At 41.0% G+C, this 22,086-nt stretch overlaps 1 protein-coding gene across 11 annotated transcripts in view; it reads left to right on the top strand.

Annotated features, from left to right (window-relative positions):
* The first annotated feature begins 216 nt into the window (after positions 1-216).
* The window catches only part of mef2aa (myocyte enhancer factor 2aa), a 75,065-nt gene continuing 53,195 nt past the window's right edge, over positions 217-22,086 (top strand). For 8 of the 11 annotated variants that reach the window (XM_008291980.1, XM_008291978.1, XM_008291976.1 and 5 more), the window contains exons 1-3: positions 217-226; positions 12,746-12,749; positions 14,238-14,496. The gene's annotated coding sequence lies outside the window, so the exon portion shown is untranslated. Of the gene's footprint in view, positions 227-12,745; positions 12,750-14,237; positions 14,497-18,222; positions 18,383-20,737; positions 20,864-22,086 lie in introns of those variants that run through there. The other 3 variants (XM_008291972.1, XM_008291974.1, XM_008291973.1) reach the window with 3 other exon arrangements.

The raw sequence follows: 22,086 nt of genomic DNA, 5'->3' as shown, positions 1-22,086 counted from the left end.
CATTACAACAACAGTCCCCCCTCCACCACTCCCCTCCGCCAAAGACAAAAAAAAATTATGAAAAAAAAAAAGACAAGAACAGCAACAGCAGGAGGGGGAAGTAAAGGGGCGTCTGCCGTAGTTTGACATTTACAAGTCTCTTAGTGAAATGTATGATGCACATCCTCGCGAGTGTGTGCGCGCAAGTGTAATTAGAACACGGCAGGCATGTGTTTGTCTTTGTGTTGTTGTATGGTGGAGGTATCAAGGACAAGTGCATTAATGAGCACCTGGAGAGGAACAGCTTGTGTCTCCTGGTTAGTGTGACCGCGAGCAGGGCACAGACTCCTTCACTGACTCAGATGACGTGACTGATGGAGGGGGAGGTTTCTGTCAGATCTGGGGCACTCCCAGGAGCTGCAGTTTGTCTCGGCTGACAACAACGCTCACCAAAGGGGCCCCCAACCCACACATCAGCTGGAAAGGCAGGAGAGGACGACGTCCTTCTCTCTGTACTTAAAGACCTACAGTTCCTCCTTTATTACAATCTTATAGTTTTTCCTAAACGTGCGCCTTGTCTAAGTAGTCTTTTAATTCCTGAAAGTATGACATGAAGAGAAACACTGTCAGCAACAACATTTTCAAACCTTTATGCGTGTAATTGTTTAAAGTCCTTCTTCGGTCATGATTTACCCCCTAAAAAGTGTATCAAAGTTACGTCCTTTAGAAGTTTTTCAATGAAAATTGTCCCGCCGTAACTGATGTCTTAGTTGTAGCTCTGCACCGATGCTTCCTCTAGAACACATGGACGTACATTGTCCCCGCCTTACTCTCTGCTCATGGCAGCTCAAGCACACCAGCTTACCAGCAACTCTGCTCAGACACTGCAACACTACTCTGCACTGCGCAATGGCATGTTGCAATACTGGAGTAATTCAGGCATACATGTATGAGCTGGAAAGTGATTCAGAAGAAGAATAATGATGCGGAAAGTCCCACCCTGCAGGTTGACGGGACTGTTTGTTACGTATGAAAACCAGGAAGTCTGAATCTTTGGTCTTGAGACATCTCGCTTCAGTTTGAGGGACACATTGCTCAACCATAGTGTCGACTGCTTATTTTGCTCATGATTTGTCACCATATGGACACGTTGATAAGGTAAATTAGCTTGATTTTTATTTTTTTATTTATTTATTTTTACCAAAGGGGGTCTTTGAAAAGGAAAAGTCTTACAAGCTAAACAAATCTCATCTAAATATATGATACAGTATCTAAACAAATCAATCAAATCAAATCAAGTTTATTGTCATTTTGCTGTACATACACAGCAGTACAGGCAAGATAAAAGAGCATTTCTTCAGGATCCAAGAACTTAAAGCAGTTTAAATAGATAAACAGATGGCTTGTTTGCAAACTGTTCATATATTCAATGTTTTTTTGGGGGGTATTGTACCTCATCAGTTTGGTTTTTTGGTGTGCAGCCATCAAAAATCCAACCACATCCACATGATAAATCTGGTCAAATAAGGATAACATAAATTATGCATCAAATGTTATATTGATATTTTCTGGATGGCAAAAGAACAAAGGGATAGAGTCACATCCTCAGTTACATATGGATTGAACAGGATGCATATGGGTCCAGAGAATGTAGGAGAGCAGCAGGAGTTTGGCTTCGCTTTAAAGTGTGCTGAGGTTCAGAGTATTGAAAAAAAAAAAAGAGCATACAGGGTCATCCCTGCCGCTTAACAGTCAAAACACTGTGTCCGTGTTGTGACATTGATAACAACTGTCTTATTAGATTTGTGGTATTACATTGCACTGCTAACAGAACCACATTTACACTGTTAATAGCATTACATTCACTCTAGTATCTCACATCCTCATCAGTGCAAAACACAACAATGGTCTATCTTGTTCCCTGCTGTTGTTCTTAGATAAAAGACATAAATCTGCAAACAACCAGAACAAAATGTCCCAAACAGATTGACTTCATCCTGGATTCGCTACAATGCAGAGAATGAACAAACCACTAATTTAGAACCCCTCACTAGTGTTAAAATGGTCTCTCATTCAACCAAGACGCTCGATGCGGCTTATAACATCATTATGGACCTTGAAAACAGCAGCTGACAAAATATGTTCTGGCCATTTCATTCATCACCTACTCTTCATCAGCAGATTGGGTTTTTGCTCGTTGATTACCTGTTCTTTTTTTCCCCCCTAAGTGCTTCTTGTCAATGCTAAAAGTGGTTAGGAGAAGAAAAGAAGGAAACTTGAGTATCTGCTATTGCATGGCAACTGGGCAAATTCAATCTGCCAATGATTGATGATCATGTGATGTGACCGAAATGTCCAGAACAACTACTTCTTGTCCTTGTAGCGAGATGATTTTGTCGACAACAAGATATTTGACCCGGCTAATTAGACGGGAGATGGAACAAGAATAATGACAGGTTTGTAATAAACAAATTCTCAGTCATTTTGTCTGCTCATCATACTTTGCTGTACTCGCCTTGAAGTTTTACAAGTTCAAGTGTGTGATGGGTTTTCCGTGTTCCAGTCTGCTGGTAACAGAGCTGCCGGTTTTAGTACAATGGCCCTCTACAGCAGTTTTAAACACATGATACTCATTATTGTAGAGCATCTCTTTGACGAGAAAACGGAGCTTGGAAAATTGGAACAGTGCACCGAACAGTCGTTCTGTGACTTCTTATTGCCTGGTTATTATTTCTAATGGCTTTAAAGCACTAAAAGACAGCAGAAGATGTTAAGTCTGTGCTCTGTTTTAACCTGAGATGGGCCTTTGAAGTAAATTCTCCAAGCATGCTCAGATTTTTTTTTCGAGGTGTGTTTGTAATGAACCGAATCTGCGAAGAAATTCCAGACTTAATAAGTTTATCAATACGTTACTTCCTCTGGGCAGTTTTCTCTGTTGAAAATCCCCAGTCAAGCATATGGGGACATTTATGCTCGTGTTACAGCTGCCCATGTTTACCATCCTGCACCTCAGGCTCTTTCCACTGAGAGAAAGACGCTGGCTTGGGTGCAGCTCTGCAAATCCCACCTGGATGTGGCATTTGTAATAAACAACCTAGGGGCATGGCTGCCACCCTTTCTTTTCACTCCCAGCGCTCCTCCTCAAGCCCCTTCAACACTGTTCACAGGTTCCCCGAACAACCTCTAATTTGTCTCTTGATTGGTGGCGTATAAATTGCGGTGTGTTGTCTCCCAAGTAACTCCACTGTTAACACGTGACACAGCTGCTTCCTGCATGCTCGCCCTTTCTTTTTTTTGTGTCTTTCGCATAGACTCACTCTTCGTCGCTGTGATAACGCATGAGAGGAAAGATATAGTTATTCGGGGAATTATCTGCCTCATTGGTGCCATATCTCATCCCATGCTTTTGTGCCAAATGGCCGTGTTTCCATGGAGCCTGCGTGTGTTTACTGTGACGTGCCATGGCAGGGCCCTTTCTGGTACAGAGGGACTTAGTGCACAGCAGTGGAGGGTATTTCAGTCCCCGTCTGGAGTTTTGGGGCTTACTTCTCCAGCTCTCCTCTCTTCTCCCACCTGCTCTCCTTGCTGTTGCTTCACTGGGTGCCTGTGTGGCTGTGTGCTGGTGCTCCTGGCCTTGTTCTTAGACAGACAAGGCTAATTGAAAGGGAAGGCTGCTCTCTGCTGATCAGCTCTGACAGCAGTGTCTTGCCAGAGGTGGGTGTGCCACCCCATGCTGAGAGTTTTCACAGCAAAATAACAGTGCTGTCGTGAAAAACACAGCCCGTGCCACGACTACCCAGGCAGGTTGCCAAAGGAGCCAGATGAATTTTGCGGACAGAAGAAAGAGGGGAAACCCACTTTGTCTGCTTTACGACTTTAGGGAAGAGAGCCGTGCCAGCTTTTAGTGAAAATCTAACAGGCATTCTGTCATTTTATTCAGGGTTAGAATTAAATGAAATCACATCTTTTTTAAAGAATGCAACAGCTAATGATCATGTTTGATCACAGATGTACTGTCTCTCATTGGTTTTGCCTTCCAGTGTTACAGCCCAAAGGGTTCAGCCAAAATGAAATATTCAGTGATTAACAACTTCAACCCCTTGTCCTCAAAAGTCCCCTGAAGTTAGAGCAAAAATGGAAATTGAAGGTAACAGAGACAATAAAGAATTTCCTCTGGATCAGAAGTTTGAAATGCATCTTATAAATATCTTCATGTTGCGCACCTGTTTGCATGTGTTTGGACATGTGATGCTGTAAATATATCACGACTACAATGATCATTTTTGCATGAACTATGCTTTAAAGCCATGATTTGATTGCCTCAACCGAGCAGATCATTTTCATTTGCTCCAGGATCTTCCTACCACCTCCTCTAACTTTTGTGATGTGTCTTAGTCTGCTTGCAGGTCCAACACAGTGCCCATATCAGAGGTGCTGCCATCCAGTGTGACTTAATACACCAGGACAGGTTGGGACCCCTCAGCAGGCCCACAGTGGACAGCTGTGATTACTGCTGACAATAATTTATGGTCCCCTCTGATTGAAAACATGAGAGCTGGAGATAGAAGGATAGTGCGGAGTCAAGGCACCACCTTAAGATATAAAACTGAGGCCGCAGCTGCTGTCAGAAGCAGGACTCCTGCCAAGCTCTGCAGGCCTTCTGCCCATCCAGACAAACACAAGCTCTCATTTTGCTCTCTTTTCTCTTCCTTTATATTTTCCTTCCTCCCTTTCTTTGCCTAGTCTCAGCCCTCCTCTGCATTGTTTCCCACAGAAGACTCTTACATTTTGTCCTCTGATTTTCACTTAATGCAATTTTCCACTGAACGTTCATCTTAGAAAAGTGTAATCAAATCAACAGCTAACTTTGTCATACTAAAAAGGGTAAAAAATGCCAAATAATGCACAGACGTGGTAGAAAAATGCATAAAGAAAAAACAATAAGGACGCTCTGTGAAGGAAATTGAACCAAAACGTCGTATTGAGGAATGCTGTTTGCAGTAATTGTGCAAAATGAAAGAGGAACAAGTACTTATCCACCCTGGCTGATCAGGTGTCTCTGCTGTGAGCTTTTCCAGCCCTGAGATTACCCCACTAATCCTAACAATAGCACTGTGCAGCTGGTTTGAACAACTATCTGCACCATTGTTTATGTTGTCATCCCTGCTGGATTGTACTCATGAGGAGTAGCCTAACCATTTTAGTGGATTTGCATTTACTATTTCAATGCCATATCCAGGGATGAGGATCCCTTCCTCTAAAATGATGTATGTTCTGGGTATTGTGTTCTATTTCTAAAAAGAGGCCTTGAACCAAAGAGAAGGGGGTAGCAAAGCTCTCCTGAATATAAAACTGCAATTAAACAATCCCTAGATTGAATTGTTAAAAAAAAAAAGATTGAAATGGAATCAGATAGAATTAAATCTCAAATGCACTCGAGTAAAAAGATTTGTTTTTAAATCAGTTGTGGTTATGCTGCATAGAGAATTGAGCATGTGCTTAGAATATGTCCACAGTGTAAGTAGAATCAAAGCAATCATATGAATATAATATTATATGGTCACATTTACAGGACTCCCAACCCACCACAGATGAGTTGTATTCACATCAAAGGACAAATAAAGGATTTTTCTTTTCCAGCTAAGGCATATGTAGAATAGAAATGTTTTGCATTTGTTTGCATCCTAGTTACATAACTACATCTAACTGTTGTTGTGTATGTTGAGTTGCTATGTGTGCATATATACAGTACCTTTCTACAGCATAATGCAGTGTTATCACACCGACTCTACCTGTTTATGTAAAAATAGCACCTCAATCTAAGGATGGAATATGTTTCCTCTCAGAGCACAATGGTTTACAAAAGCCTCAGAGTTATGTGAACAAGAGCAGGAATGGAATCCCCCCAAAATTCAAGGCACATTACTTTGTTGCCTTTCAATAGAGTCTTTATTCACATGACTACACGACTAAAACAAAGGACAAACATGTACAGACTGCATAGAGGTAATGGAAAAAGAATGTTATCAAGTTGTACGGCAAAGTAACAACTGAAAACGATGGCGCAGCGCCGTGATAGACCTTGAATCTGTCCGGCAGCCTATACTCTCCCTTTCCTCCAGCTGGGACTGGTTCCAGTCTCCTGTGACTCTGAACAGGATAAGCAGGATTAGAAAATGGATGTGTGATGGAGTGAGAGACTCACAGAGACAACATCAGGGAAAAAGAAAAAAGAAAAAGGTGGAAAATCAACTTCATTAAATGGCAACAATTCAACTTACAAATACCAAATGCTTCCTTTTTAATAATGCTATTTGGTGGGTGTGTTTGGAGTGAAGCCATAATAAAAAAACAAAACATGACATTTACATTTAACTTCTGATGTTTCCTGAGATCTACCACCACGCAGATCTGAATTCAGCTGCTGCTATTATACAATGTCTTACAATGAGATGATCAATATGCCGCTATGTGCAACTGTAAACAATGTTTGCGATGATTTTGTTGCAGCGTAATTGATCTGGACTGACAGATCTCTGGGGAGTGGGAGTAAACTGCTGCGTCAAAAACAGCTCACTGTCATAACATTTTGAGAAAGTTTATAATTTGCACAAATTAAAGACAATTACTGGACAAATTTTTCCAAGAAGCATCAGCATTGGCTCATGCGTTTGGCGATTGACAGCGGCGTGAAAAACTCTGGAGACTTCTGATTAAAGTGAGTAATGTGAAGCAGACAGTGGGTTTTAATGTTAGGACTGTGTTTTATTACACGCTGTATTCTGTGAGACTGAAGATATAAAAGCTTGATGTTAAAAAATGAAGCTAAATGTACAGTATATGAGTATAAATAATGATTTTAAGTCATTTTAATGCAGCGCTGTGAGAAAATGTCTTAATGTTTTACTTGGACATGTGCCATACCTTATAATATAAGGTCAAACCTTTGCACCTTTAGTGTGTAAATATAGTTTTTTTTCTTAATCTCATATGATTACCCTTTTTCACTAGGTTGGGGTCATTAATCCCTCCTCATATAGTGACTGACAATAACTCCCGCACTTTGTCCCAGGGACACTGCGACTATTCATCACTTTGTCACCTCTCACAGGGGACTCGATGGTGTCCATTTAAGCACTGGAAGAAAATCTGACTCTGTACCGTATATGCAGGTACCCCCGCCTCCCCGACTATGTCTGACAAACTGAAGAAAAAGAGCAAATAAAAAAACTCCACAAACGACCAAATCTCCTCATTTAGACCTGTTAAATGGCGCAAGATGACTTATTAATGATATTTAAAATATCCATTATACTATTAGAGAAGAAACAACGATGCAGAAAGTGAAGCTGAACATTATGGCAGAGTTGCACTTTTTTTTTTCACGGTGGTTGTTACCGTTTGCTTGATGTTTTATAGCTCACAGAAGGCTGATGCTATCAGGCTTGCTATTTCTTTTTCCTCTCTCATCTCTCTCTCTCTCTCTCTCTCTCTCCCCCTCCGCCTGCCTTGCTCACATTCACTCTCTGCCACCTGCACACACTCACATACGCACACTTCGATGACATAAAAAGACTGCTTTCTGATGAATAAATTTGTATATTTTAGACCCTATCCCCGTTTCAGCAAGTATTCTCCAGAGGCCCTGCCTTCTTCTCTCCTGAGTTCCCCTGCAACCCAGTGGAGTCATTAGTCTGCTTGCTGTGTTGAACTCTTTAATCATCTGTGTGTTACATAAAAAGAGGACTATTCCTCAGTGACACACAACGGCATGCTCAGCTTGGTTGGGGCTTGCTTTGATGTGTATAGGCTGTTGTGTTGTGTCTGCTCTATAGGCTTCTTCAGGCTCAGTTTTTCCATTTCTCTGTGGAGGTGAGATAAGATGTCAGTCTTCCTCTTGTTGCAGTAAAGATGTGACTGCGGCTGTATAGTTTGCTACTAAATAAGAGCGTCAAGCCTTTGTAGACATACATACGACTACAGTGTGGTCCCAGGTTTGTCCCTGTACCTATGGTTCCTCGATCATGCGAGTTTCCACTGTGTGATGAGCACACAAGTGAACGACTTGCACAGCGCTGATTGCAAAAAAATCTCCAGATTATTCATTCCTTTACTGTATTTACAAGAAATACGACAAATATTGTTACTTTTTTTTGTCATATCCACAAATGTTTTACAATTCTTTATCGGTGTAAACGCACTCAAACACACCCATGCCCATATGCGGCATCAGTGTTCCACAGGGACGAAGGCAGGCGCCGACTGCCATGGTATCAGGTTGCAGGTCTGTCAGACACAATGGTGAGGAGTTGCCCTGAGGCTCGACCTGAGAGGGCAGAACAATGGAGCCGCAGTGCAGACGGAGCAGCAGAGGGCACGACGAGCCGATCTGTCAGCCTGGCAGAGCTGTTCGGTCTGCTCCGGCCTCAGACCTTCTCCTTGCACATACAATGGAGGGTGGCAGGTCAAGAGCAGGAGGAAATGGTGGGGAATTCCCAGCATGCTATAATAAAATGGAGTCCTCTATTTTGGTGACTGTAGGAATAGAACACAGTTCGGGTACACCCAGAATACATCATAACTTTCGCCGATTACAGTGAAGTCATTTCAGTGGGTCAGCGTGCAGCTGGAGATAATTAATTTGCGGGTCAGTGGTCACCGCTCATTACTTTTGCATAAAAGTAAATGGCTTGTCTGTCTGACAGCTGAACTTGTACCATGAGACTAATACCATGCTGTCTTCAGGACTGGTTACTGAACAATCTGTTAAGAAATTCTATTTTGAAAGGGCAGAAATGTTTTCAATATGGGTCACTTTCTGAATTTATTGGTATAATGTGAAGGATGTTGTGGAGCACATCTGAAGAGGCAGTTCAATGTGCTGAAAAATAAAGTGGAATCACATCAAGCTGTGACATCCCATAAAGCTGAATGTGGCTCATCTCTTACACCACTTACAGGGAGAAGGATATCACTTTAAACCAATTTTGCTGTGAGTTCATACAGCATGGCTGTAATATCTCCATTCTCGCCTTTTATCTATCATGCACATGTACACTGCCCCAATCTGTTTAGGGAGACTAAGCGTTTAGTCAGGGCTGTACACAAACCGAGGTCCTGAAGACAGCTGCCCTCAGAGCGGTGACTAAGGGGGGCTAGTGAAAGCCAGATTTTGTAAAAGCTCTTAATAAGGCACAGTGTGATATATAAGCCCGCAGGCGGCAAAGCTCTGTGTGCAAACACTTCAACCACTCGTGTGATAGGGCAATCTGTGTATGGAACAGTGAATGGCCTAACAACTCTGTTATTTCACACGCGACCCTATTTGGCCTCTCTGATATCCCTAATTTGGTAGCTGAATTTGATATAGTGCCGCAAATATTTGCTTAGGCACATTAACTCTGTTTGCCTGGTATGTTACGATAAACAAACCGCAATGGTGTACTGAATGTAATAAATGTTAAACAGTGCATGCAATTATATACTTCGCATATCTGGCCCTCCGCACTGAAAGCACGCTTTGTGGACCCGGGCTCTATTTTGACAGGTCGTTATTCCCCCCTTCCTGACCACCTAGGGTCACATTCAGAAATGAACTGTTTATGAGATGCCTAGGGTAGATGGCAAATTTTAGCCCATATTTCAGTACAAATAAAACATAGATTTTGACATGTGATTTTCACACACATTAAAATGCACAGAGAAAACAGGTACAAGCTTCATGCAAATCTTAGATAGAGTACAGTATGTACTGCATCACCGGCAAACCGCTTTAAGGTTTGCCTGTTCATCTCTGCCCTGAATGCTCTTTTATGGGACTTGGGTTTTCCGCCACAGATTTGTAAATGGACTTTTCCTGCTTTCTTTGATGCCTTTATGATTCTATTATTTCTGCTCTTTCATTTTGATCACCTTTACTGAAGAGGCCTATTTGCTATTATACAGTACGTACAGGCTTTAACACGTTTTAGCTTCTTTTTATCTCTGATTTTCTTTTCACCTCGGCCCCTGTTTAAATACTTTTACTTTGTTACGCCACAGTTACACCCAATATTACTATTATGTCCAGACTGGAGTTTTTTTCTGTCATAGTTTGATAGACTTTTGCTATAAGACATCAAACTGTGAGTGGGGAAATCATGGAGAATCTTACTTGCAACTGACACACTTCAAGTTGTTTGCTTAGAAAAGATGCACTTGCGGTGTTTAATGAAGTCACGCCCCTGTTCCTGTGGGTTTGAATGCACTGCCAGATGTATACAATGTAAAGTAAAGTCAGCAAAGTTTTTCCTTGATGTTGAAGTCAAAAATCAACTAATCATTGTCAAAGAAGATCCTGGTTTTAACACTCCTCGTGCTGTGATTAATTACCTCAAATTCAGTCTGGAATGGAGGGAGTGAGTGTGTGAGACCAGTAGAAAGTGGGGCATCAGCACTCAGCTGTATTTGGATTATAAGTCAACATGCTTTTAGCTGTGCTACCTGCTGAATCAGCTGTTTCTCCGTAAGGACAGTGAGTGATCTTAATCCTGTATATCCAGGTAACCTTCTCTGCAGGAGGACGAGTACAAGAATAGCGCAGTTTAGGATCTAGGTTTTACACTCTTTTTTTTTTACTGCCGGTAGAGACACTAACGTGCAACAGCTGCCCCGCTGTGAGGATAATGAGTAAGGGGTCCCGTTTCGCTGTAGCAACTTTATATCTTTCTCTGTGAGAATACATTTATATTTTCCAGTTTCTCTTACTTCTTGATAGTTGTTCAGAAGTAAGCTTTTCTCAGGATGGTGACAGCTTGCAGCACTGGTGTGAGAGGAGGAGAAGACAAAGCACTCTGTACTCTGAGGCTGTGTGTGATTAATGACAGAGGTGTGTGTTGCAGTGGGCACCCTCGGAGCAGCTACAGATCAGTCTTCCTGTAAGACAAATCTGACACTCACCAACCCACCGCCCCACCTGCTACCCCCTCACCACCATCAAACCCTCAGCTCCTCACAGCCAAGTGCACCCAGCACGACATTGCAGTCATAAATCATCCTAAACAAAGCATGTTTAATCTGTGACGCGCAGGCCTGACACGCAAATTTATTACCTGTTGTAGGAAAACTGCACATGTCCCACTGAGTCAAGCCTCTATTTACCTTTGAGAAACCAGTAAAATACTGGAAAGACAAAGTCTGCAACAAAGAAAGCCGATGATGGCAATGTCTTTCGGGCTGAATTCGAGAGACAAAGCCTCGCTTTACTCAACCGTCCCGCAGCCTTTTCATGGTGGATGACATGCTTGCACGACTTTCTCGACTGCACTTGCCAAAAAGATTTAGGGATTTTTCTCAAGCACATTTGTAAAACATGAATACCAAATTATCTCTTGTGGATTAGAGCTGGATAGCTGCTCTATGCCTGGTGTGAGTCATAATGCTTAGTGAGAACTGGGCACCTACTACCTACAATTGCGTGATAGGGTAGGTTTTGAGATATCAACTCTGCAGTAATAGAGAATTGTACGGGAATATGTAATTGTGCTCTGCAGCAGTGTGGTAGCACTTCAGAAAATACTACATTGCAATATTAAAATGGAACCATATATTTCAGTAGTCTGATATGGGACATGTGCCACGTGTCAGTTAAGAAAGACTTTTAAAAAAACTGCACTTGGAACAAAGTAGAAAACTCTGTCTTCTAGTACAGTACTGTGACAGTAGATGCAGTTATCTTTAGCTTTCTTGCTATACAGTCTGACAAACTGAATTACAGTAGTATTAGCTTGACGTGTAATCGTAACTAAAATGCCAAGGAGAACTGGCTGAAAGGCAGAAATTAAGAGTGGTTTCTCCCACACATTCCCTCTCGCAGACTCCCTTTATGCGGCTCGTCCTCAACATGTCTTTTCACTGTAAATGGTGGGAATGAGAAGTGATGGCACCTGCTCGCTGGCTTTGGCAATGTCAGAAACTCACACGTACACAGACACGCTTGCACACGTTTTTTGCTTATGATGCAATCATCAAGTCAGAAAATCTGTGAAATTAGCCAGCAGTGAAATGCCTAAGTACAAACTGATCGTTTCATCTCATATAACATCAAAGATTTATCCACTAAGAAACCATGAAAGTACATCTGAATGTTGATGTTTTCCCTCATGTAGTAAATAACCACAGACATTTTTTGCCTGGCTCCTGCTTTACAGAAAAAAAAAAGAACTTAGAAAAGTGTATTGTTCCATTTAGCGTACATAAATAGATGTGTTTATAAGTTTAAAATTTGCTAATATCACCCTGCAACTTATGACACTGTGAATTATTCGACTCATTCCAGGTGATTAATTAAATAATACTTGAAATTAGGGACAAAATGAATAATGGTAAGAGCAGTTTAATTCCTGACCTTGTTCAATTTTTAATGAGCTCAGTACGACGGAGACTACATTTTATAAATGGAGCTATAGACTCATGTGAATATTGCAGATAATTAAAGAACTTGTGTTATTATCTGGATCTCTGTACATTTGCCGTAGAAAAGAAAAGAAAAGAAAAAAAAAAAAGAGGCCCATCAAACAAACAAGACAGGGTGGATGTCTGGGCTACTCCCCCTTTGCGGTTGATAAGCATTCAGTAGCGTGATAAACAGAGACGAATACATTAAGAAACCCAAGAGACTGGTAATCTCAAGAGGGATCATCAGCTCATCATAAGGACCTTTGTATGCTGTCGTTCTCTGCCTCAGGAAGAGCTAAACCTACTGCGGAGTGTCAAACTTGTACAGAAGTGAGGTGTAACAAGAGAAGAAACATCACAGAACTTTTTGCGAAGTCACTCTTGTCATTAAATCTGTACGACAAATACACTGAACCCGCATTGTGTTGATTTTAACAACAACAACAACAACATCAAAAAAAGCAAACATTTGACGGTAGTTGACCACTAAACCTAATCGGACACCTTTCTCCTGACCTACATTCACGCTATCTGCTCCACTTTCCTCGGCAAACTTATACCTTGAGGTTTTTCATTTCAAGTGTCACTCCCCTCGCATTAGCAGTTGTGTGCTATTTGGAGCTGGAAGGCCTTGGTTACTTTTAATTACAGTGTGTAATGAGAGAAGACTTTCAGACTGTGAGACATGGAATATTTTTAGATCTTGATCTTGATTATCTAACACATTGCTGCGGTCGACTCAGATACGACTTCTGGAAGGAGAGCCGTAGCACTTTGAAACCATCAATTAAACCAATCAACACTTTTCTGAATCCTCTGCTGTTAAAACCCTGTAAGGTCTGAATGCTTAAGTGATTTCAACGTGCATAATTCTGACTGTTGCTTGCACATTTGTTCCGTGAAACTTTTTTTTTTTTTTTTGTGGTTATATAAGAAGTCACGCTACAGGGGTAAGCAACGGGTAACTTAAAAAGTCACCGAGATGCAGCAGGCTGTTCGTCGGCAGCGTTTGTCCCATGACTGAATGTGTAGCGTGGAAGGCGAGGGATTGGCGAGGGGTGTCGGGAAGCTTTTCAGAAAGGTTGTTTTAATGAGCCTCAGATAATGAAATGTTATTTTCAGAGCTCGTCGGTCAGATTTCTGTCTCAGAAAATGGTGTGACTCGGTGATCTGTTTGTGCTTTTCTCATTTACAACACAAACATCTATTTCTTTCCTCGCTATCATACTGTAGCTCAGACTTGACTTGTATATCCTAATAAAGCTTGCTGCATGCATTTTTTAATTGGAGGGAGAGAGTGTCTGGGTCTATTTGTGGTCTGGTACAATGTTGGAAATGCCAGCTGTCGGCATCAAAGCCCTGCTGGGACAAACCATTATTTGGCACGTCCCTGCAGCTGGTTGAAATGCATCACTTATTATGTCATACATGCAAGATTTCCCCTCTTAATTTAAAATGGCAAAGTATTGCGCACATGGACGTTTAAAAACAAACTTTTGAAACATGGTTTTATAATCTACGTAAAAGAAAATAAAAAAATTGGGGACATATTTTACTAGAAACCGGATTACAGATGACGTTACAAGCATTTTCTTTAAAACTGTTCACTATGTCGTGGAATACTTTTTCTTTTCTTCTTCAGTCTTTTCAGCTTCAGAGAGAGACAGGAGAAATCCTCGACACCTTCTGGAGTTATGACTGACAGCTGTGGCTGGTCCAGTGAGCCCTGAGCCAAGCCCCATCACATAACGCATGCCCGACATGTCTATGTCCATCTGGGGTCCTACTCTTCAAACCACAACCTCCTTGCTCTCTGCCGGCAGAGAGACCAAGGGGACAAGAGGAGGAACAGGGTGTGAAGACGGGCCTCTTAGGGCTCGGAGGGAAGCATCCGAAGCCAGCTGGTCTGGCTTTGAGGTAGATCAATGGGCAGAGTGACACAAAGGCAGCAGAAAGAAGAGGAAGAGTTGTAGACAGAACAAAAGGAAGAGATAAAGAAAGTCAATACGTGCAGGAAAGAAAGGTGGAGATTGGATCAGCGGGTTCTGTGAAGGCGTTTGTACCACGATCGGCAACAAACAGGTGAGACACAGGTGTTACAAAAGGGTTTGACTCCCATTGCACATGAGGTAAAATGAAATGTGATGCTGATATCATGTCAAGTTGGAGACAGCTGTTTTACAGTGAATCTAATACAAATGTCATCTCTTGCACAGCGATGTGGGTTTTAGCAGCGATCATGCCACACATACCGTCTCATATTTCAGTCTACTACATCATGCTCAGGTGGGACTTATGAGCTGATGTAAATCACTGCTTTAGCGTTTGTGGCATTTTTGCCAGCATCAGTGTTTTTTCGTTGCTGGCATCACTTTGGGAAGATGGGAGGAGTGCATAACGACACAAAAGTGCTGATAAGAAGACAATAAGAGCAACTCGGATCCACTCTGTTGTCAATTTATTAAAAGTTGTTATGCTATATTACTTTTCTATGCTATAATATAAAATAACAGGGTTTTAATTGTGAACCGGATACTTTCAATGGATGGTAAACAATCTTCACATTTTGCTTGAATAATACCAGACTCCATTCATATTTCACATTATGCTGCAGCTGTATTAATGCTGACATATATCTTTACCTAAAAAGAACAAGAGAAGGTGAGTGAGTTAGAAATCTACTACGATATATTTATCACAGGGAGTCTGCAGATGCTTTTGGGACATTTAGATGAATGTAACTATGCATGATAGGGCAGGGAAATGAGTTTGAAGAGAGGCCCATTTTTTTTTTTTTTTTTATCATAAAGGCACCTTTGGGTACAAAAGATTTTATTTTTACAGTGGAACACAATTTGAACCACCCCCATAATAAACTGTATTACAGTATAATGACCATATGAATTACGGATTTAATTGAAAACATTCTTTTATATTCTCTGTGGAAACTTCTCATTTCCAAAATCTCACGTGGCACTGAATAATATTTAATAAATTTTAACAAACAATAACAGCACAAATTCTAATACTCACCCATCAAGTAAACAACCAAAAACATGCCTCTTGATGTAATGGTGCAATATAAAGTAGTGGTGTGTGTGAGAGAGGCAGATGGGAGAACACTATGAATCAAGCAATGCTGTGGCTAATATGAGAACAACAACAGTGTCCATTTGGTTCAGTATTTACTCAACAAGTTTTTTCAAGCATTTCGAATTTTATGTATGCAGTTAGCATTGACTTGCAGCGCTTACAATGAACAAAACTACTATTTAATCTCGACTGGTGTGTGGCAACTTCTGTGTAACTTAGCTGATATAAATTACAACACAAGAACACAAGAAGAACTAAACTATTTGGATCTTAACTCATGCAGTGAGGGCCAGTAATGAAGAAACTGTTTTTTTATGAGCATTTAGAGCCATTAAGGACAGTTGACTCCTTGGCCTCGAGCCATGAGGAATCAGGAGGGACGAGGAAGACTCGACACAGCTTTTGTTTTCTTTTAGGACTGAGACTAACTGGTGAGAAAGGTAGTACAGTACACCGGGGAGCCGGCTGTACTAGACAAATACAAATGATCTGCATACAGCAGCAGCCATACTGTGTGAAAACTCCTTTCCTTCATTAGCTATTAGAGCATGCAGTGTAATGAAACAGGATTTCATTTAAAGAGCAGCATGACTAAAAAATCTGAGTGTTTTACTCTTCAAATGGGGCAAAATGCTGATTCCGTTTGCAGAGATATCCGATTACTTTGCTCTCTCTCTAAAACATACACAAGACATGAGTACTTCCAAACTTTAGTCAGTCTGGTGACTCTTTGAAGTCTAAAATTTCAAATGGCTCTTGAAGTAATTAATTATGTGTCTATAAAATCCTGTGAGCCAAACGACAAAGTCTTATGATATAGAAAGAGTCATTTACATTACATGCATTGCCTACTCGGTAATGAGTGGCCTAATGAGTGAAACTTTGGTGCAGCTTCTGTTGCTCCTCTGAATTTTATATAATAGCTGGTAAACTGAGATTGAAGCAGTAGTGGAAGCAAAGGACGTGGATCCTTTACTTAAAAGCAGCAAAACCACAAAGGAGAAATACCCAATAGGTCTTCCATTCAGAATCTTTAAGTAAAAATAAGTAAGAGGAATCAAAAAATGAACGTAAACCATAATGTGTGAGCAGCATATTAACATCGCTGCTTGTCAAGGTGTAACTCTTCTTAACCACTTTATATGCTAAACAAAAATATAAAACATTTAATATGTATTAAATTGTATTCATTCTTTTTAACATAAAGAGTATTTGATGTTATACAACACGCAGCATCTACAGCAGAATGATGTCATGAAACAGCAACGTATGCACTATACTGGGAATAATAATGGGCAGATCAAGACTGGGGTCAAAGGTCTCTTCCTGAAGGACTTGGTAAAGTTGGTGGACATTTCAGGGGCCAGGATCGTGTTGTCAGACAAGTCTATCCAGAGCGTCCTGTGGCTTTGATTGTTTGTTGCTGTCTGAAACCATTTCTCAAGCGACAAATGGTGGAGTTGTGGACATTCAAGTTCCTGAATATGGCCCTAATTGGGTCCAGCGTGCCAACAGCCCATTCTCATCTTTCTCCTGTCATCTGTGGCATCGCATTACCTGATTAAAACTGGCATTAAAGGTGGTCTTTTGTGATCACTAATCACCGGAGTGTCTGTGTACTGGTCACACTATCTGTCCTGTAAAGCCACCTGACCGGTGTGTGGATTAACCCAGTGGTCATGAATTTGTCACACTTCAAAATCTTTGGGGCACAATTGCCTAAATTTGACCTTTTCAACGACAACAAAAGAGATGAGATGTATAACTTTTTCTCTAAGTCTAAAAAGGAGCCCATTTATAAGCTGGGTTTACATTTTTTGTGTTGGGTTTGATATGAAGCAGTGCATCTGATTAAAAAAACAGGCTATTAAATGTTCCTCCAGAATTGACATGTTAAGCAGCAAAAAAATAAAAACACTGAAACAGACTCTTAATTTTCCAACTCTTCATTCAAGCCCTCTTAACTTGCAAAACCTTTAAACTACTACATGTCATCACTCTTGGCGCCCATGTGCACAATTACTCCAAACATAAACCTGGTCACCTGTTCATCCAACCCACACGCCGCGCGTAATTTCGGGAGAATATGATAATTACGCCGATTTTCCAATCGCACCTGCCTCCAAATGCCAGTGAAGACAGCCGGGCGGCCCGGTCACCACACCTCCTCTGATCCTGCACATACACGTGACAGGCTGCTGCGCGAGTCGCATAGATCCCGCCCTCTTCTCTCCTCTGATTGGCTGCTGGACAGACGCTGCGGGTTTTGATTGGCCGACGGGGGCGCCCTTTAAAGCGAATTCCATTGCTGTTGTCTTAGAGATATGACGTCAAACGTAGTATCTAATGTAATGAGGCTGAGCCGAGCAGTTTGGCGAAGTCTTGCTGTCCAAATGTAAAGTCAGAGTGGAGGAAAACAGCATTTGATTAGTAGTTTTTGTTTGCTACTTTACAAAACGTGCCTGCTTAGCTGCCTCACTCTGATGGCTGAGTTGTTATTATAGTGAAAAAGACACGAATCTAATGACGTATTTAAAAACCTATCAGTAATAAACTCCTTTCAATTTAAGTAGCATTTTCAGGGGGTTTTCAGAATAAACAGAGACTTTTTCCTTACTTGTAATAAATGTTTTGACTGTGAGAGAGAGAGGGAGAGAGAGAGAGAGAGAGAGGGCGAGGGAGGGAGGGAGGGGGAGGCAGTTCGTCAGATAAGGGGAGGAGTCTCTCACTGACAAGAGGGAGACTGGCTTTTCTGAGTTTGTCAGCTCCCCCTAAAATAGCAGTCAGCGCGTAAATGTGAACCGAAATTACGTTTATCCACTGGAGTCACCGATATAGAGTGTCTATATACAGCGGGCCGACTTGGGAGTAAAAGGTGAGTAGCGAAAATAGAAACAATGTTGCGGAGTGTGGCGGCGACACTGGAGCTAACAGTGAGTGAGAGTGGAAAAGCGCAAGAGGGAGACGTAGAGTGGATTTGGGAGACGCTGGGAGACATCTATCTGTCTTCTCCCAGGTACAAGCGGCCGTTTGACACCGCGTAAAAGTCCCGTCGTGTCATTTTTTAAACAACAGTAAAATGGCGTTTTTTTTTTTAAAAAAAAAGGAAGGCGGAGGGGGTTAGTCCGAGTGTTAGGTTAAAGGTGCCCGTGAGTCGCGCGCGCTGTTGATATCTGCCAATTGTGGGAAAGTTTTTTCTGGATCCGTCGCGCGCCCGGAATAAGTTCTCCTATAGTATGATGTGGTTCTTTTAAAAAAAACAACAAAAAAACAAACTATCCCCTGAGTTTGTCATGTGATCCAAAGTGCGAAATGTTAAGCTTGTACTTTGTTAAACAGGCGCATCGTTTGGGCAAAATAGTAATCAGTGTGTATATAATAACACTGTTGAGCCGTCACAGTTCCAGCAGCACACAGTGACAGTGTGGTGGTAATACAAGTTGTCTGCAAATTGTATGTTTTCACAATATGCAGCTTCTTAAAAAACACGCAACCCCCTTTAATTTAAAAGAATGTAAATAATTCTTATGGATGGCTATATTTTGAGTTGTGTATGTATGATGATGATAATAATAATAATGTAGAAAAGGAGAAATAATTGTTTTTCCAATAGCCAGATATGCATGACATGCTTGTATATGATTTTTTTCTATATAGTTTTAAAAAACAGATGAGTGGTTCAAGCTGCAAAAAGCTCAGCTGATGTGATCCCAGTCAAGTGAATTAGTGAATTGAGACTTTTTTTTATTTATTACAAGTAATCTTCGTGTTGATGGACTTCTCGCTGTATAAAGCGATCACCTGAAGATCCCATATTTTATTAATTAAAGTGACAGGCAGCGGGACGGTGCACAGCGTTGAAGATTACAGGCCGTTTGGGGGCAGAGCTTGTGAGAGAGGGGATCTTTGCTGTCTGCTGCTTCTTTGAATCTCTGGCACTCTGGTGACCTTAACCCCTGGCCAGAGTGTGGAATGGCCAACAGTAACCTGACCTTCTCAAATGTTTCACCCTACATACCTCATTAATATTGTACAGAAGGAGAAGCTTTTATTCTGTAGGGACAGAGAATGCAACCTGAAGTTGTCTTCTGCTATTCACGACTCGTTTTACAAGTTCATTTTGGTAATTTTATTTATTTTTTTGGTGCCTTTTGTGTTAAAATGTGGCAAAATCAAACTTATACATCAGCATCATTAGAAGCTGTGGTGCATTGTTTACATTGCCTACATTTAAAACTGATTACTTTACCTTAACCGTGACAGTAAATACTTCACCGCTTACAGCATAGCCCTCACTTATCAGGTCAAATCAATGACAGATTTTATTGTTAAAGCAATTCTTCAGGGACACGAGTTGTTGCGGCAGTATTAAACCATACTTGTATTTTTCACTGTCCTTTTTATGTTGCCACTTTTCCGACAGCATGCATGTTACCATACCAGCTGGTTGCCAGTGATTTCTAAAGCAAAGCATTAAAGCACCCTCCAATCTGCAGTCATTAGCTTCTGTGCTGCCCCAGGCCGCGCCAGTAATGGGCCTTGTTGCTCATGATCCACATCACGTGAGCTCTTATGTCTAATGTGTGGATGAGGGATTCTTTCATCGTGCTGATATGAATATCATTTTAACAATTTATGGCGTATATTAGTCAAAGGGAATGAATATGGAGGCACAGATAGAGAAATCATAAATGTCCTTCTCACGCATGCGGTGAACTGTTGCTTTAACCTCAGAGACCCCGAATGTTCTAAATCTGCCATCACACAAACACACAAAGAGGTTTGATAATACGACTATTAGATTCCGCCCCGTATCATTTAATCAAGGATAGGATGATGTAGTATTGCATGATAGATGGCTGATTTTCCACAGTGACTACCACTGTTTATTAAATGTTTTAGCCTTGTTATATGTTGTGTTTGTGTGCCCCTGCATGTCTCTGTAAATGTGCGTAAGTGCTTGTTAGCGTCTTAGCACAAGTTCTCGGTGGAAAGGCAGAAATGAGAGGTGGTGATGGTGCGAGGAATGGGCAGCTGCAGCATCTTTTACTGCACTCCTCATCCCACTTCAATCTCAGTGTCTCAGCTTCTCCTTCCAGGAGAAATGTGGAGTGTGTGGGCGAGTCGGATCTGCAATTAACGCTGGTTGTCAGAAAGAGAATGCTGGCGTTTACACGATGCCTCTGAATCACTGAGTGAAAGTCTTTCTCCTCCACTCTCCTCCTCCCAGGACATTTTTCCAAGGAGGACAAAACACCAGAGAGCTGAAAGCCAAGGATGCATTGAATGAAAAATAAGAGATAGAAGCAGAACATTCTTGGTCCAATAAAGAGGATAGTGTTTCTCTGATTATTTGGTAAGCCAAGATGTTCCTTTATACTGCAGATTTAGCAAGAAAATTACACTTATGGATATTACAGTATTATACAATATAATCTGACTGTTGTATATATTTTAAAATCTTTTTTGCATGATTGTGAATCTATTTGTTCAATCCCTTGGCTTTATATTATATTGTTTTGTGATGCATTGAAGTATGTACAGGGCTTGTTGTTATCGATGACAACATTTGGCAAAGTGAGCTTGAAGTGCAGTTGTGTTTTTCTGGCAAAAAGTTAGAATGTAGTAAATCTAGTTTAGTGGTTGAGGTGGTCGGCCAAATTTACACAGAGAACTGAAAAGTCACCTTCTTTCCTTTTTTGTGTGTGTAATGTAATTCCAAGTTTTGGTACTGTTTTATGCCTGAGTTACGTGTAAATATAGATGCAGATAAACAAAACAAACCATCAGAGGCAGAGTAACGCACGTTGTCACACTGTAGCTATTCAACTTTCTCTTTGTCTATCTAAAGCATCTTAGTAACATGATTCATTGTTTATTGGAGCTCCATCATCAATATGGAGATTCCAGCGTTCCCCTGTGAGACCTGGAGGTTGGATGCAGAATCTAGAGCCTGGCAGATAATGTTTTAGACCGCAGTTAACTGTAGACTGTTCCCTGTAGACTAAAGAGAAACAACTTTTTTTTTTTTTTGGGTCAACAAATAGCTGCCCTCTTTATTACATTTATAAAAACATATGATTTATTTCTGTTGTTGTACACTTAACCAGAAATCAGACCTAAGCTACCAATTCAGAACAGTTTGATTTCAAGTTAAGGTATACATTTGAAAAATATATTTTTTTTGTGCGTTTGGTTAATGCTAACTAGATTACTGTGGATTCGTGCCTGCAAATATCCGGACTGTGGGTGTAACGGTGGGTCTTTGGTTAGCACTTGTACCTTACTGCAGGGTGGTTCTGGGTTCTGTTCCTGCGTTTGCAATCGCTTTTTTGCATTACAGAGGATGTGCTCTCGTGATCAGCCTAAAGTATAGGTGTGAACTAGCACTATTTGACTGACGACATAAACTTGCGAAATGCTACTGACTGAAGCACATGTTCTGGTGTTTTCTTTTAAACATTAAAATATATTGATTGTAATAAATTGTAATTGTCAGATATCACAAAATCAACCGATAAGACTCGTGCTGAGATTATTACTTGCCTTTTAAAAACTATATAATAGAATTAATACATG

This window comes from Stegastes partitus, unplaced genomic scaffold, assembly GCF_000690725.1.
Source record: "Stegastes partitus isolate 25-593 unplaced genomic scaffold, Stegastes_partitus-1.0.2 Scaffold775, whole genome shotgun sequence".
NCBI lineage: Eukaryota > Metazoa > Chordata > Actinopteri > Pomacentridae > Stegastes > Stegastes partitus.
This window is presented reverse-complemented; position numbering and strand designations above follow the sequence as displayed.